The 16,623-nt window shown below is 34.8% G+C and overlaps 1 protein-coding gene across 1 annotated transcript in view; it reads left to right on the top strand.

Annotated features, from left to right (window-relative positions):
* Positions 1-3,080: 3,080 nt before the first annotated feature.
* Positions 3,081-16,623, top strand: part of MGAT4C (MGAT4 family member C) — a 43,446-nt gene continuing 29,903 nt past the window's right edge. The window contains exon 1 of the mRNA XM_081248286.1: positions 3,081-3,126. The gene's annotated coding sequence lies outside the window, so the exon portion shown is untranslated. The remainder of the gene's footprint in view (positions 3,127-16,623) is intronic.

Genomic DNA, 16,623 nt, shown 5'->3' on the forward strand with positions numbered 1-16,623 from the left:
AGGATATTAAACTAACCATTGTTCATAGTAATGCCTCAAAAGGAAGACACCCAAAAATGAAACTAAATACATCTAAATCATATCTATTAGAATTTAAGACATATTGAAAATGCCATTTAACATGCTAAATATTAATAACTAGAAAAATAAAACATCCTTTTTTCATATGCTTTATTTCTCTATCTAAATAGAATAAATTCTTATACTAATAACTTTGTGTATCAAAATGTTTATTAAAATAAAGTATATGACTATACAATCAGAGAAGTTTATTTTTGCTTAATTACCCTTTACTTAATTGAATATCTTGTTTCATGCATCTCTTCTCAGGTACACCCCTGATATTTTTCTTCAGTATATATGCACAATTATACAAAATCCAAATGCAATCCTTATAAACCACTAATGGGTTACTAAGATCCTGTGTTTACAGTGTATGTTGAAGTCTCCAGTTCATGATATACATACAAGGACAAATTAGCAGATTCCATTTTGTTAATCAGCCTTTTAGAAAATTCATCAACACACTGTAAAAAAAATCAGATCTTTTGTTAAAACATATCTTAAAGTGTGTTTAAGGTCACATCACTAGTAAGTAAAAAGACTCAAGACCTAGGTCCATTATGAAACATCTCGTCTTGAAGGATATTATTATATTCTCAAACCCAATAGTTTTTCATGGCTGCCTGATCATCTGAACACCGCCTCTAGTGTCTGGAATGCCTTTATCAATACATTCTATTCATAAGTTTGAAAACAAACTCCATATCCCAAGTGCCCTGCAGTAGCTAAGTACCAGCTTGCACAGAATTAAACTCATTGTTACTACAGCCTTCTGCCTACCAAATTTTTTGGAATCTGTAGCTAGACCCTCTTAAGTTCTACCTCCTTTCTGCCCCACTCTAATAATTGTAGGTGCCACCCTCTCCGTACTAAGGTATAACCAATTAGCTGTAATAATAATAGCTCCATACTGAGAAATGAATTTATTTGAAATGAAAATTCTAAAATGACTCTTACCATTTTAAAATATCAATCTCCCATTGCAACTGTTCTTCCTATATCTGGAAGCTATAAAAGATAGAAAAAAATAAAAGAAAATTACAGAAATCCTAGTGAGGGCCTTTTTGACCACAGAGGCTGACCACAACGCATCTAAGTGGAAATGAAAACAGCTGATGAAGGTGTCTGGAGAGGCCAAGAAATCTGTGCCTCAAGAGCATATGAATTTTCACAGTTAACCATTGTGTAAAACGATAAATCTTTATATAGCATTAAACTTCAGAAAATAACATTATTGGTTCCTCAGAGGTACCTAAGTAGTCCAGAGAAGCACTAAATGTTTAAAATATAAATAGTACTTTTAAGCCTAGTGGAGAAAAATAATGCAAAATAACAATGCATTTATTCCTCAAACTATCTTTGCTTAAAGAATATGCACATGACTTTAAAGACATTATTAGAGACTTCATGTATTCATAAAGTTATAGCTGCATGTGTTATAGCTGCACAGTTTTCTTCTGAATACCTTTATTAACAAAATCTGGCAGACATTCAATAGCAAACTGTGTTCCAAGCAATGAATTCATAATGTTGTAGCAGGAACAATCTCTTTAATGTTGTAAGACTTTATATATGATGGAAAAATCAATAACTTGGATAAACATGGAACAAACTAGCCCATGCACTTTTTCAGCGACATTCCATTTGATTGGAAACAGTTTTCCCCTGCCCATTTGGAGTTCACACATGATCACAGCCAACTAGGATTCTGCTTTTGTTCTTCACCTTAAGATCTCATACATATATAATGGGTAAATACTAAATCAGTCTTACTTGTAAAACCCTGAATCAAAGACACAGGATTTTTAAGAAATCCTCTCCTCTCAAAAAAAAAAAAACAAAAGAGCCTAAATGGTAAATATCAGTCATCCAGAAATCCCAGGAATTATGCCAGGACGAATTTTTCCTACTTTAGCTAGACTTAATATTAGTACATTAAAAACATTTTGAGACAAAATAGTGAATGATTTCCATTGCATTCATGGCATTCTTCTCCCATCCCCTTTTCTGTTATGCCAGAGTTTAGTTTGGGGATCCATATGGTTTTGTGGAGACTGACTCCTCTTCTGGCTTCAGGGGTGGGATTTATATAACACAGCTAAGCCAGTGTTATGCGCTGAATTTTGCAAGTCCAGAGTATATCTCAGGATTTTTGGGGGGGAATATTGTTAAGTAAATATCCCCTCTTTCTACCTGAGAAGAAGGAGGAAGGATGTAGTCCTAAGTGCTGCTGGCATTTGTCTTAATATCACAAGGGGGGCCTTAGGATGAAACCAACCTCATAAGGGCAGAATGTTGAAAACATGCCAGGTCTACCTGTAGATTTTTAAGTTGTGTGAGCCAGTTAGTTATCTACACTTGAGCCATATGAAATTACTAATTTGATCATTTTTTATCATAAAAATGACAAGCTCATGTTGATCAACCCAATGTACTGCTTAATCCAGAACTTCTGTTACAAGCTAATAAAACTCTCTAAACTGAAGAGATGGATACATAAAATTCTATGCCTTTGAGAATTTTTGACTTCTTAAACTACTGCCAAAACATACATTTATAAATTAAAAATTAAATTATAAATTTAATTAAGTTATAAATTAAAGTAAAAAATATTAATTATTCAAGGAGTATATTGATACCAGTAGAGTTTCTAATGAAAGATTTCAAAAGGAATTTTTTGGATATAGAGATACAAAGAAAGTTATAGGAATATGATAATGTTAAAATATATGTGTATATCTTTATATTATATAACATATACTTCATACATTTAATTTGACTACTTTTAATGAATAATTTAACTTAATATAAAGAATTGTTCTGTGCGATATATATATTAAAGCATTATGTTAAAATGTTTGTTCTATATTTTTCTCTCAATTTAGAAAATAGTAAATATGAATATAATATGATTGCATGGGAATAACAAATTATCTAGAATAATTTTTTTTAACTTTAATAAATAATAAACAAGAGGATTGTATTAGTAATATTGGGCTTTCTTTTTTCCAGTGTGTCAACATTTTCTGCACAGGACACATTGTGAACAACTTCTTTCTTAAGGTGAGATTGGGTGTCATTCACAGTAGAAGTTTGAGAGGCTATAAATTTTTTAATATATTATCAAAGATATTCCATAAGCCAAATTGTCTTAGGGTAGTTGTGCATGCCTAAATTGAGGGTATTTGCTCATCAGTTTTATATGCATACATTCTATTTGTTCAACAGTACTACTTTTACTGTAAACTCTAGAGGATGTTTATGGGAAATTTCTGAGTTTATCAAAGCATGTAACTTGCTATGTTTATTAAAACTTGGAAATTTTATTGATGCTAAAAGAAAAAAACAAGGCACAGAACAAAAATAAAATATACTATTACAACTAATACAATTAAGATATCTCTCAGTCCGCCTGCCAATGCAGGGGACACGGGTTCGTGCCCCGATCTGGGAAGATCCCACATGCCGCGGAGCAGCTGGGCCCGTGAGCCATGGCTGTTGAGCCTGTGCGTCCGGAGCCTGTGCTCCGCAACGGGAGAGGCCACAACAGTGAGAGGCCCATGTAACGCAAAAAAAAAAAAAAAAAAAAAAAAAAAAAGATATCTCTCAGAGCAAATGAGTACTCACACACACACACACACACACACACACACAGCCATGTTAATATTTTTAACTTCCTCCTAAAATACAAGTATATTAGATTATTTTCATTACCATGAGCCATCAGATTGTTTTTATCAATGCTATAGGTATTTTTGCTCTATTAGTCCAAGAATTAGATATTGTTATTACTGTATTATAAATTAATATTATATTAGATTTACTCACATATTTACCACTATTTTTTCACTGTTCCTTCTTAGAACTTCCACCTTATCTATTTATATGAAGCATATTTTTTAGACTTTCCTTTAGTGAAGATTTCTGTTTTTCTTTGGCTGAAAGTATTTGTATTTTGCTCTTGTCCTTGGAAAATAGTTTCTCTGAACTGTGAGTCTACATTGTCAAATATTTTTCTGACACCATTGAAGATTTTATTCTGTTATTTTCTGGATTCCATTTATTAATGGCAAGTCAACTGTCTGTCTAATTGTTATACCTGCATAAGTAATTTGCTATTTCTCTTTGGCTGCTTTTAAAATCTTCCTTTGTTCTTTGGTGTTCTGAAGCTGGTTATGATGTGTATAATTTTTATTTATCCCACTTTAGACTTTTTGGCCTTCCAGAATCTGAGGATAGATGTCTTTCAGCAATTCTGGAACTCCTTGGTCATTATCTCATTTAGTGTGACTTTTTCCATTTTTCTCTGCTTTTATGTCTCTTAATTTTTTTCCAAATCATTTCATATTTTCTTAGTATCATATTCTTTGAGTCTATATCCCATTCACTGATTTGATCTGTATTTGTGATTTATTTTAAATTAATCTCTTTTTATTCTTTTAATTTTATAATTTTTTTAAATGGAGGTTGCCCATTTTTTTTTTTAATTAATGAATTAATTTATTTATTTTTGGCTGCGTTGGGTCTTCGTTTCTGTGCGAGGGCTTTCTCTAGTTGCGGCGAGCGGGGGCCACTCTTCATCGCGGTGCACAGGCCTCTCACTATCGCGGCCTCTCTTGTTGAGGAGCACAGGCTCCAGATGCGCAGGCTCAGTAGTTGTGGTGCACGGGCTTAGTTACTCTGTGGCATGTGGGACCTTCCCAGACCAGGGCTCGAACCCGTGTCTCCTGCATTGGCAAGCAGATTCTCAACCACTGTGCCACCAGGGAAGCCCTAATTTTATAATTTTTGATACAAAATTCCACTTGAGTGTTTTACAAATTTAATAGTCTCTTTTTCTTGTTCTTATTTTCAGTTGAGCCTCTATTTTGATTTTCATGGTTCTAATTGCATTTCCGGTTCCTTCTTGTTCTCACATGTGAAATCTTATTTTCCTTGTGTGTTCTAATTTTGACTATAATCTCACACATTTGGAATGTTATTGATGAAAATTCTTTAAGGCCAGACTTGGAGTTCCATTTTTAAAGTATTTGCTTCTACTAGTCACTTAGGGCACTATTAGTCCAGGACGATTTTTAAACTAAATGCTTTGCTTTTAAACTAAATGCTTTCAAATAGCATGGATGTAGATTTCAGGTCTGTGATGAGGACCAACTTGTTAATATGAATCCTTTTTTTTTTTTTTTCTCTAACCAGCACTAAGAATAAGACTGTATATTGCCTTTCAGACCCTTTTTCCCCATGAGATTTCTTTCTCATTTTATGGAAGAAGTCTTCTACCATACTTTTCCCTTTATCCTCATGAAGCAGTCAAAAGGGAAGCTCAAGGTTTCCGAGGATCTCTAGAAGTTCTCATGTTGTACGTTGGCTTTGGTGATACCTCTTAGGATTCCTGCTTTTACTTTGATCTTAGTCTTTGCAGATTTCTTTCATGTCAGATGCAAGATTCTCTAAAAGTATGCACATATATTTGTATACATAATCTTATTCAGTTGCTTTCATCAGGAATTTACGCTGGCTATATAGATCCAGTATACTGGCTTGAAGCAGATAATAAAGTGTTTAGAGTCTACTAAAAATGCTAATACTTAATTCTTTATATTTCACAGATGGTGTATGCTGTGAGGTTTTTATCTTTTGACTCAACTCAATAGTTGACCTCTGCTAAAACTTCAATTCAAACTAATTTTCTACCTCTACAAGTCTCCAACCTTTTCCTTCATAATTCTGATATGGTTCTGTTACTTCTTGCTCTTCCCTGAAGCAAGGACTTTATCACATTAATATTGCTAAACTACAATATTAAGCCCTGTCAAGAGTGAAAAGGAGTATAGTCTTTGTTTGATTCTGCTTTTGAAGAAAACAAAAACACATAATTTTGGTTCCTCTTCTAATCTTTTAGACTCCCAAATCACACGGTATTAATTTTATTGCTTTTGAGAGTCTTGTAATTACCATTAATGCTTACTATTTAACTAAGAGGACAATTCATAAAATGCCCATGCAGGCTCTCTAATGAAGTTACCCATGTGGTAGTTAGAAAAGGTGGCTAAAATTGGAGAGGACACGTACACAAGTTTTTTCTTCTCTTTACTCATGTAAAAGATGGGTATATAAAGCAGCTGTTGTTGTCATTTTCCAGCGTAAACATTTGAAAAATTTCTGTTTACTCCCTTTGGAAGCTGGCACTTTCACACTGGTTTAAATCAGCCAGATTTATTTGTAGAAAACAGTATTAAAATGTCCATGTGCTATGTTTTTTAATATAAAATCCATTATTATTTTTTACTTTAAAATACAACACGTGCTATTTTTCTGGAGTTTTTAAGATAATGTGAAAATACCAGTACAAAATCATTCAGTTTATAACAAACTGTTTTTTGAGGGAGGGAGGAAATTTTCAAACATAAATTTCAATCAATCAGTACCGAGGTCATTTTCATAAGCTGTTTTCCTTTTTAAGTTTTACTTTTAAACAGTGTCTAGTAGCAATTAAAATTCACAGTAATTTGTTTTGTCCCAAATATTTGTAGTGTATGTAGTTTATTTTTCCTTTCAATGCATTGAGGAGTAGGGCTCTTTAATTACATTTTCTACTTCCTGCATTTTCACTACTCAACTACCTACAGCTAAATCAAAGAGCTAATAACAAAATACTAAGCAAAAGAAGCTATTTTATTCAAATACAGTTGAATTTTCCAGCTTCATATGAGATATTATAGTGAGCTGTTTTGCATTGCAGTATGCAGTATTAGCCCACAGAAAATTTTTACTTTTTATAATCCTTTCATCACAGCAGATGTGTGATCCCATATTACCTATCTGTCATTTTTTATAAATATGGACTTCTCAGGAATTGAGTAGTCATCTCTCACTTTTTATTTCATTTCTTTACATAATGTTAGAGCAGTGAAGCATATCCAGTTCAAAATCCTTAGTTTTGATCTTTGTAGAATAAAATTTATGAGCAACTTAACCTCCCCAAGTGCATCATTATTACAACTCCACTGGGCTTCTTTAACCTTCAACCCTAAGCTAAATTTGGCAAAACCTTGAATGGGTGCTCTCTTAGTTAAAATTCTCAGCTTCTGTATTTCTATGTTCCATGGAAATTATTGCTTTGTATAAAATCAGCAAGCAAATATTTGCTTACAAATTAGATAGACTGATATTGATCTGCATGTGCTTTAGAAAGGGAATAAGTCGCATTTTTAAAATATAAAATGATAAGACTGAAAATTACTCTGTATTACTCTAGAAATGAAAGTACATATATCCACAGTCTATGGATCATAAGGCTTTAGAATTGCACAGAGTGCTAGAGGAATTATGTCATAAGGGACAAAGCATAGTGATTTTTACTTGAGGAACAAACTGCTATTCTCATAATGTAGAAATGCTAAATAAATAAGAAATGTGTAGCGGTTCTCAGATTTTTTGTTCTCAGGATCCTTTCTTAAAAATTATTGAGGACTCCAAAGAGGTTTGTTTGTGTGCATTTTACATTGATATTTACTGTATTAGAAACTAAAGTATAAAATTTAAGATATTTATCATTTCCTTTAACATTAACAATACACCTATTACTTATAAATAATGTATTTTAATGAAAAATAGCTGCATTTTCTAAGCAAAGCAAAATTTAGCGAGAAGGGTAGCATTGGTTTTCATTTTTGCTAATCTCTTTAATATGTGGCTCAGTAGGAGACTGTTGGGTTCTCATTTCTGCTACTGCATTCACTGTTTTGATGTAAAACATTATGATGACTTTGGAAAACTCCACTGTAGACTCTTGACAGAATGAGAATTAAAAGACAAATAAAGTCTTAATATAATTATCAAAGTAGTTTTGACCTTGCAGCTCCACAGAGAAAGGTGGTGAAGATTCAAGGTAACCCTAGATGACACTGAAAATTACTGACTTAGTGGCTTCAAACAGCAATGTACTTTCCCTCTGAGTCTACAGGTCACCTGGACAATTCTGCCAGTCTGGGCTGGGCTTGACTGAGCTCCCTTGGCTTACTCAGGTGTTTGCAGTCAGCTACTGGGTTGTCTGGAAGCTGGCTTCTCTAGGATGGCCTTGGCTGAGATGATGGCCTTTGTATCTCTAGCAAGCTAGCCTAGCCTATTCCCATGGCAATGAGTGTTCCAGGAGGGAGAGTTGAAGCGTGAAAGGCCTCTTGAGTTCTAGGCTTAGAATTGCACGCTATTAATTCTACAGCATTCTTTTGGCCGAATGTATAGAAAAGTCAACCTACATTCATGTGTGGAAAACAACTCCACCTCTCGATGAGAGAAGTTATAGTCATATTGAAAAGGGGGTACATACAAGGAAGAATTTGGGGCATTTTGTCAATTAACCATAGCATCCTAGATCCGCCCCCCCCCAAGAAAAAGGTAAAGGTAATTCTTTGCCTCATTTTCAATAGATTAGACTCTGTTGTATGTGCTGTAGGAATCTGTTAGGACATATTTACAAGTAATAGTGCTATCATTTAAAATTCATTAGTTCGGTCCCTACACTGTAAATGCTTACCTGTAACCAGGGCTTCAGATATAACCAGGTCCTGACACAAGGACTCACACTAAAAAGAATACATAAGACATTAAAATGGATGGCAACTTTGCCAATTTTTAAATTTACAATAAGAAATATATATATTATTTGAGTTGGACATATGTGTATGCATAATCAGCAAAATCTTATTATAGTCAAATAATACTATATATCATCAAAATTCAGTTTCACAAAGACCAGAAATAGCCAAAAAATGTAATTTGAACACATTTCCTCCTTATAAGGAGACAAATACAATAAAGACCACAATGTTTTTCTCTGATTATCAAAATACGAAATATGAGGTCAGATGAGTAAGGATCTAGTGAAATCAAGCTAAGAGAGTCACATCTAATGACAAGATTTTTTGTTTTCTGTTTTTTCCTTTTCTAGCAGGGTGACAAATGCTTAAAGTGTGTATATTGCTTCTCTCTCCACCTCAAGGATAGCCATACCATTAGGAACAAAAATATCAAAACCTTTTACAGCTTGGTTCACCTTCCTCTGGATCAGATGTTACATACTCAACTGTCTAGAATCATATAGGTAATATAAATGAGTAATGCACTTCAGTAGTAAAATATTAAGCAATTGGAGATGGGGAGATTGTATGAAACTGGAAAAAGCCTTCCCCATCTAAATGGGATTAGCTAATACTTAGGTCCAGCCAGTTGTTGCAGTGTGGGAATGAAAGCCCATTATTACTATACACTCTAATTTTAAAAGAAATCTAGATATTTATTTGAAATTCTTCCTTTTTCACACATTGCATTGACCAAGCCAATTCTGTTAGAACCTAGAATCTCCCTCACCTGGCTATTTTTTGTGAAACCTACATCATTGGAACGTTGCAGATGTTGTCATAAAATTCCTGTTTTTTAGGCCATGTTCCACCTGATATATTGCTTTGTTTTTGATGTTCATTCATATTGATATTTATGTATGAATATTGATATCACACACACTCATAATCTAGTCTTGCTCTGTCTTTTAAAATTTATTAAATTTTTTGCTCTCATGCATTAAAGTGCATGAGAGCAAGATTAAATTTGTTTAGCATGCTAAACAAATTTAACTCAAATAAATAAAACTGTAAAAGGTGAGCAAAACCAGAGAGAATGGGAGAGGAACAGAAATAACAATTTATATAAATTTGCATTAGGCGGTTTTACCTACCATTTCACTTGGTATACCCCACTGTGCCTTTGTCCTATTGATAAGTTACATCAGTCACTTGGACTCTCTAGCATTTATTTATTTATTTTTTCTGCTGCATAAATTGGTGGTTGGACTAATGATCTTTGCATTCCTTTTTAGATTGGTATCCTATAATTACCAGTTTGACTTTTAAGTCATTTTAAAAATATTTTAATATAAAATAAAATATGCTTTGAGCCACTGAGTAAATTATAAACATTCTCTTCCAGATTATGATATAACTAATATTCTCTTACAAAGCAATGTATAAATATGTATTGCAGCTAATCAGTTTTTAGTCTTGCCTCTTTAACCTTCTTTAAAAAACTCAATGCTTTGTGCATAATAGATTTCTCAACAGGTGTTTTTTACTCATTGATACAGGTGGGTGAACTTTTCCATTTCATGTGCTGTTTCTTACATAGTACCAGGTACAGGTAGTGACACTCACTAATATTAAGATACATTACAAGCTTCATCTCATAAATGCATAGTGAAGTGAGGATCTCTAGCATAGACTGTATTCTTTTTTATTCCACAATCATACTGATTTCAACTTCAGTATCAATCTATAGAAACAGTGTCTTAGCCTGTTCAAGCTGCTATAACAAAACATCACAGCCTGGATAGCTTATCAACAACAGACATTTATTTCTCACAGTTCTGGAGGCTAACGTCCAAGATCAGAGTGCCAGCATGAGTGAGGGACCTTTTTAGAGTTGCAAACTTCTGGTCTGGTCGTATCCTCACATGGCAGATGGAACAAGCTAGTTCACAGGGGCCTTATTTATAAGAGCTCTAATCCCATTCATAAAGGTTCCACTCTCATCACCTAATCACCTCCCAAAGGTCCCACCTTGGGCCCCACCTAATACCATCACCTTGGGCATTAGGTTTTTCAGCATATGACTCTGAAGAGGGACACAAACATCAGACTATATATAGCCCACAAATTTCCTACAGACTATTTGCAAGCAGTTTTTATTTTCACCAGTTAGCATGGGATTTCAAAATGTACAAAACTAAGTATGGATGTTTATTTTGTAATTTAATTGTTGTGTGAATGCAGGCAAGTTATTTAATCTCTGAGCCTCCTTTGCCTTTTCTATAAAACAGTGCGTGACTTAACATATATGACCATTTCTTTCTTTCCTTCCTTTACAAGTCATTGTCATGAAAAATGATATTTCCAATGCAGGAAAAAAAAAAACACTTGGATTTCCAAAGTGCTCCTTTTAATAGGATTATAGGCACAACAAATGTCTGTACAAGTCAATTGCTACTTGTAATTAAGAAATTTGATTATTAAGTGTTTTTCTCTAAGCTGTCCATCCAAATACAGTTATATACAATTATAATTAAACCTTAGACACATTCTATTCTATTCTGTAACCGTTACACTTTCACAGTTCTTTTTAATGTTGCACACATTCATCAATGAATAAAAGGAAAACTCTGAGCCAGGATCTAACTGTAATATAGCTATCTTGTAAAGTTTCTTACTAGGTGTAAATATAAAGTGTAATCACTAATATCATGGGCAGTGGTTTTAAATTAGGTAAGTTGCCCCCTTCTCTCCGAGAAAATGAATATAAGAAAACAATAAATTAATTTCTGATCTCCAAGAAATATTTCAGCAAGTTCTCCCCTCCCCCCTTTTTTGGGGCCCCAGCCTCCTGACACTTTGCAAAGCAGGAAACGATAACTGCCACAAGAAGCAGAAGGGAAATTTGGGGTTATCACAATGGGAGAAGACTCTACTAGTTTTTACCAGGCCATACCTTTGCCCAAGGTGTTGAAAAGCAGTTTGTATGTATTTAAATAAACTATTTACAAAGCATACTAAAATCAGCACTGAATCAGCAATGTTTCCATTATAGCTTTTCTCATGTGTGATAGGAGATCCAGTCCCGCCCTCCAATTGACTGTGCATTGCCTTTCCCATGACTCACCCTAATTTTCAACTCTATCTTTTCTGACCTGACACTGACATTTACATTTGCCTTAAACTATGACAAAGCTTGATAGGGCTGGAGACCTTTTCTAATCTGAGTCATTCTATTTAATTCATTGTTTGATTCTAATGCTGAACAGATAAAACTGTGTGGGACTATTGATGTAAAAGGTGTAGAAAGCTTATGTAAGCACAGAATCCATCACCTCTTTATTACTAGCAGTAAAGAATAATAAAAACAACCTCCACAAATTATATTTGGCTTAAGAAAGTATAGTATACTTTGATTACATGTGATTATATCTCAGTCAGCAATAAATTCAACATTTATTTATTTACAGTCTACTTGGTGACTGTCAGATGGTTAGATTTGGAAAGTTAAACAGATATAATTGCTACAAGTTTTGAAATAGAAATGTGAACTAAATGGGAGCAGTTTATTCAACTGATGATGTTGGGATACAGAATGGATCTGATAAGACTTTTTGGGAGGTGCGTACCAAGCTCTAGTTGCTTTGTTATCTCCTGTAGTCAAAGAAATAACCCTTGAAGTAGTCAGGTGTTAATGTGCCAGTTTTAAAATGAAGAACCTGAGGATTAAGGCCTTGCCTAAAATCACACAATGAGTAAGTAGGAAATCCAGGATGCAAATTCCGATGTATCTAGCTGCAACGTTATCTCTTTCAAGCAAATGAGGATGAGATTTGAAGCTGAGGTGTTTTTTTGTTTGTTTGTTTGTTTGTTTTTACATCTTTATTGGAGTATAATTGCTTTACAGTTGTGTGTTAGTTTCTGCTTTATAACAAAGTGAATCAGTTATACATATACATTTGTTCCCATATCTCCTCCCTCTTGTGTCTCCCTCCCTCCCACCTTCCCTATCCCACCCCTCCAGGCATCACAAAGCACTGAGCTGATCTCCCTGTGCTATGCGGCTGCTTCCCACTAGCTGTATACCCTACATTTGGTAGTGTATATATGTCCATGCCTCTGAATTTTAAGGGTGAATTGGACTTAATTAAGCAGACAAGGACAAAGTAATTCGAGGCACAGAAAACAATAGAAACAAACACACACATGATAAGGTAAATGGCATAATTTAGGAAGTGAGTAGGCCCTCGTAGCTGTAATATTAATTGTTAGAAAGGAATCCCTGAAAAACAGACTGGACCTGCAGGCTGAAGTCAAGTTACAATGCACCTAACATGGAATGACAAGGAGTTATAAATCATTGAAAGGTTTTAAATAAGAAAGCAGAATTGTAATGAATCTTTAGAGAGATAATGCTAATAACATGGTAGATGAACTGTAGAAATGAGTAGATTTTGGTAAGTCTTTTAGATTCCTGGACCCAACTCCAAAGTTTGTGTGTGGGGGAAGGGTAGGCTGGGGTGTGCTTTCCACACAATATCAAGCAATTCACAGATACCAGCAGAGTGTCAAGAATTCAACTCAATTCTGACACTGTCTTCTGGGATATAGCATCAGATCCCACAGGTTAAGGGCTCAGTCCTACAAGACTGCCCTGCCACCACCCCCACCCCCACCCCACACACACACTTCAGATGCCAGTTGCAAGCCCAGGTTGTTACCTGTGCTTCTAACCGATTGGCTATAAATCAAAGGTTCCCAAGACCCCTTCCCAGGATTGATTAATCTGCTAAAGTGGCTCACAGTACTCAGAAAAACATCATACTTAGTAGATAAGTTTATTAAAAAGGGATATAACTCAGGAGCAGCCAGATGGAAGAGATACACAGAGCAAGGTATGAGGAAAGGACACTGAGTTTCCATGCCCTCTCCAGGTGTGCTGTTCTCCCAGCATGTTCACCAGCCAGATGGAAGCTCTCTGAACACCATCCTTTTGGGTTATTATGAAGGCTTCATTACAAAGGCTTTATTGATTAAATCATTGGCCATTGACAACTGATTCAACCTCCAGCCCCTCTCATCTCCCAGGAGGTCTGGGGGTAGGACTGAAATTTCCAGCTTTCTAATCACATGGCTGGTTCTCCTGGCAACCAGCCCCCATCCCTAGTGCATTCCCAAGTCACCTTATTAACATAAAAGACACCTTTAAGCTTTCAGCACTTAGGAAATGCCAAATGTTTTGGGAGCTTTGAGCCTGGAACTGTGAACAAAGACCAAATATATATTTCTTATAAATCATAAAATTGTAGTAGGGCATTATTGAAACTCCCAATCCATCCCTCCCTTATCCCCTCCCCCTTAAAACCACAAGTCTTTTCTCTACGTCCGTGACTCTATTTCTGTTTCGTAGGTGAGTTCATTTGTACCATATTTTAGATTCCACATATAAGTGATATCATATGGTGTTTGTCTTTCTCCTTCTGACTTCCTTCACTTAGTATGATAGTCTCTAGTTCCTTCCATGTTGTTACAAATGGCATTATTTCATTCTTTTTTACGTCTGTTTAGTATTGCATTATATATAATATATATATCATATATATGATATATATACATATATATCACATCTTCTTTTCCATAAAAAAAAAACCCTAAAAATAGAATTACCTTATGATCCAGCAATCCCACTCCTGGGCATATATCTGGACAAAACTATAATTCAAAAAGACAAATGCACCCCTATGTTCATAGCAGCACTATTTACAAGAGCCAAGACATGGACCAGAATTCCTAACCAGATAGAAAACAGTTAAAATGTGTAGTCTGGGGCTTCCCTGGTGGCGCAGTGGTTAAGAATCCGCCTGCCAATGCAGGGGACACGGGTTTGAGCCTGGTCTGTGAAGATCCCACATGCCGCGGAGCAACTAAGCCCGTGCGCCACAACTACTGAGCCTGCACTATAAAGGCCGCGAGGCACAACTACTGAATCCCGCGTGCCTAGAGCCCGTGCTCCACAACAAGAGAAGCCACCGCAATGAGAAGGCTGCACACCGCAATGAAGAGTAGCCCCTGCTCACTGCAACTAGAGAAAGCCCACGCGCAGCAACAAAGACTCAACGCAGCCAAAAATAAAATAAAATAAATAAATTTATTTTAAAAATGTAGTCTGTAATGACATATATTCTCAGTTAATGTTTTTCATCATATGAATTTCATGGCAAACCTATACACTCTAAAATTTGACCTAAGTAATTAATTAAATATTAAATATCAGAATAACCAATGAGGAACAAATGAAAAACTAGTGATTTTCAACATAAAAATGTAATAAAAAGAAAATTTTGGGAAAACACAAACATTTCCAATGATCTTTAATGCTTCTTGCTAGGATATTTTAACTTAGTCATTGGCCATTGTTTTTGAGGATACAAGGAAGACAGAAAAAGTCTTCTTTTAATACTTAGCTATCAAAGGGACCATAAGCCAGAAAAATACCCATGAAAATGCTTCTGCAGGGTTTCTTTGCAGCCCTTTTCACCTTCTGGTGTGATGTTATATGGTCAGTTTGTTTGTGAGGTGTAATGTCAAAGTTAAAATCCTCTTGTTCCTGAAGATTTCCTACCAATGTTTCATTATGTCTTTATCTTGTTGCTATTTTTCTTTTAAGAATGTGAACATATTTTTTCATAATACACTGAGAGCAGGTTAATAATGATTTTAGAAACCAAATCCAATGCAAATTGAAGTAGGCACATTTTCTGTAGAAATCACTGTCTACTTAGCAAATGGTATGATACACAAATGCATTGTTGTTGCTACCTTAATTAAAAAGGACCCCTTTCAGTAATGTCTCTGGCTCTGGAAGAATTATAATCACACAGATTGGAAGAGCTAAGAAAGCTTATTTAACTAAGCTGTCAACAGCAATCTCTCAGATCTGCTTAAATTTATTGGGAGGCGGGGAGATCTATTTGAAATGCTGACAATAAACACAGAACTGGTTCTAATTATGTTACATTTAATACACAGGAATATATTACAAGGTTAAAGGAAGTTGGCAGTATCTACCATAAACGCACCTACCTTTTGACCCAGATATTTCACTTCTAAGATTATTACCAAGAATTATGCACAAAAATGTATGACAAGAATTTTTACTGTACCATTTTTTGTAATAGAGAAAATTTGGAAACAACTAGCATATATATTTATATGGCAAGGGTCAAATAATTAGGTGTTTCAACTAGACTGTTCAGCTATTTAAAAGAATAAAGTACCCTATTTGTACTGACATGGAAAAATTTCCAACATACATGAAGAGAAAAAAAGACATAACACATACAATGTGACTCAATGTATGTGTGTTATTTTAAGAAAGTGCATATGTGTGTGTGTGTGTCTGTGTGTGTGTGTAGAAAAGGCCCTGGAAAATTAAATTATGGAGGTAACTGGTTATCTCTAGTAGGAATTTAGGGGTGTGGTGGAGGAAGACATTCACTGTTTCTAATTGTATGTATCCTTGCATTACTTGTGTCACTTAAAATGAAAGTACTATAGGTCCTCTTTCTGTCCCCACTCCTTATGAATAAGACTTGGACCCTTCCTTTGTTTATTACAACAAATTTGTTTTTATTTTTATATTAGCAAAAACATGAGATTTCAGGACTGTTTACATAAACATGCCATCATAACTGCAGAACAGTATTCCTCCTAATTAATCATTGTTATTCACTACCCTGGGCCAGTTTGGCAGGAGAAATATATATATGGATATAATTTTTTCATACGAATATATACGTTTTTTTGTACAGGAAGTCTAAGCATTAGAATCGAGTTGATAATGAATTACTTTCACTATATGAAGAGAGACAAGATAATATAATATTTAAGAGCATAGTATATAAAGTCAGGCCTTTGGCTTGAATCTCAACAACGATGTGACCCTGGACAAGTTTATTAAGTGTTCCCCAAAGCCTCATTT

Source organism: Mesoplodon bidens (assembly GCF_964165515.1).
Source record: "Mesoplodon bidens genome assembly, chromosome: 11".
In the NCBI taxonomy this organism is placed as follows: Eukaryota; Metazoa; Chordata; class Mammalia; order Artiodactyla; family Ziphiidae; genus Mesoplodon; species Mesoplodon bidens.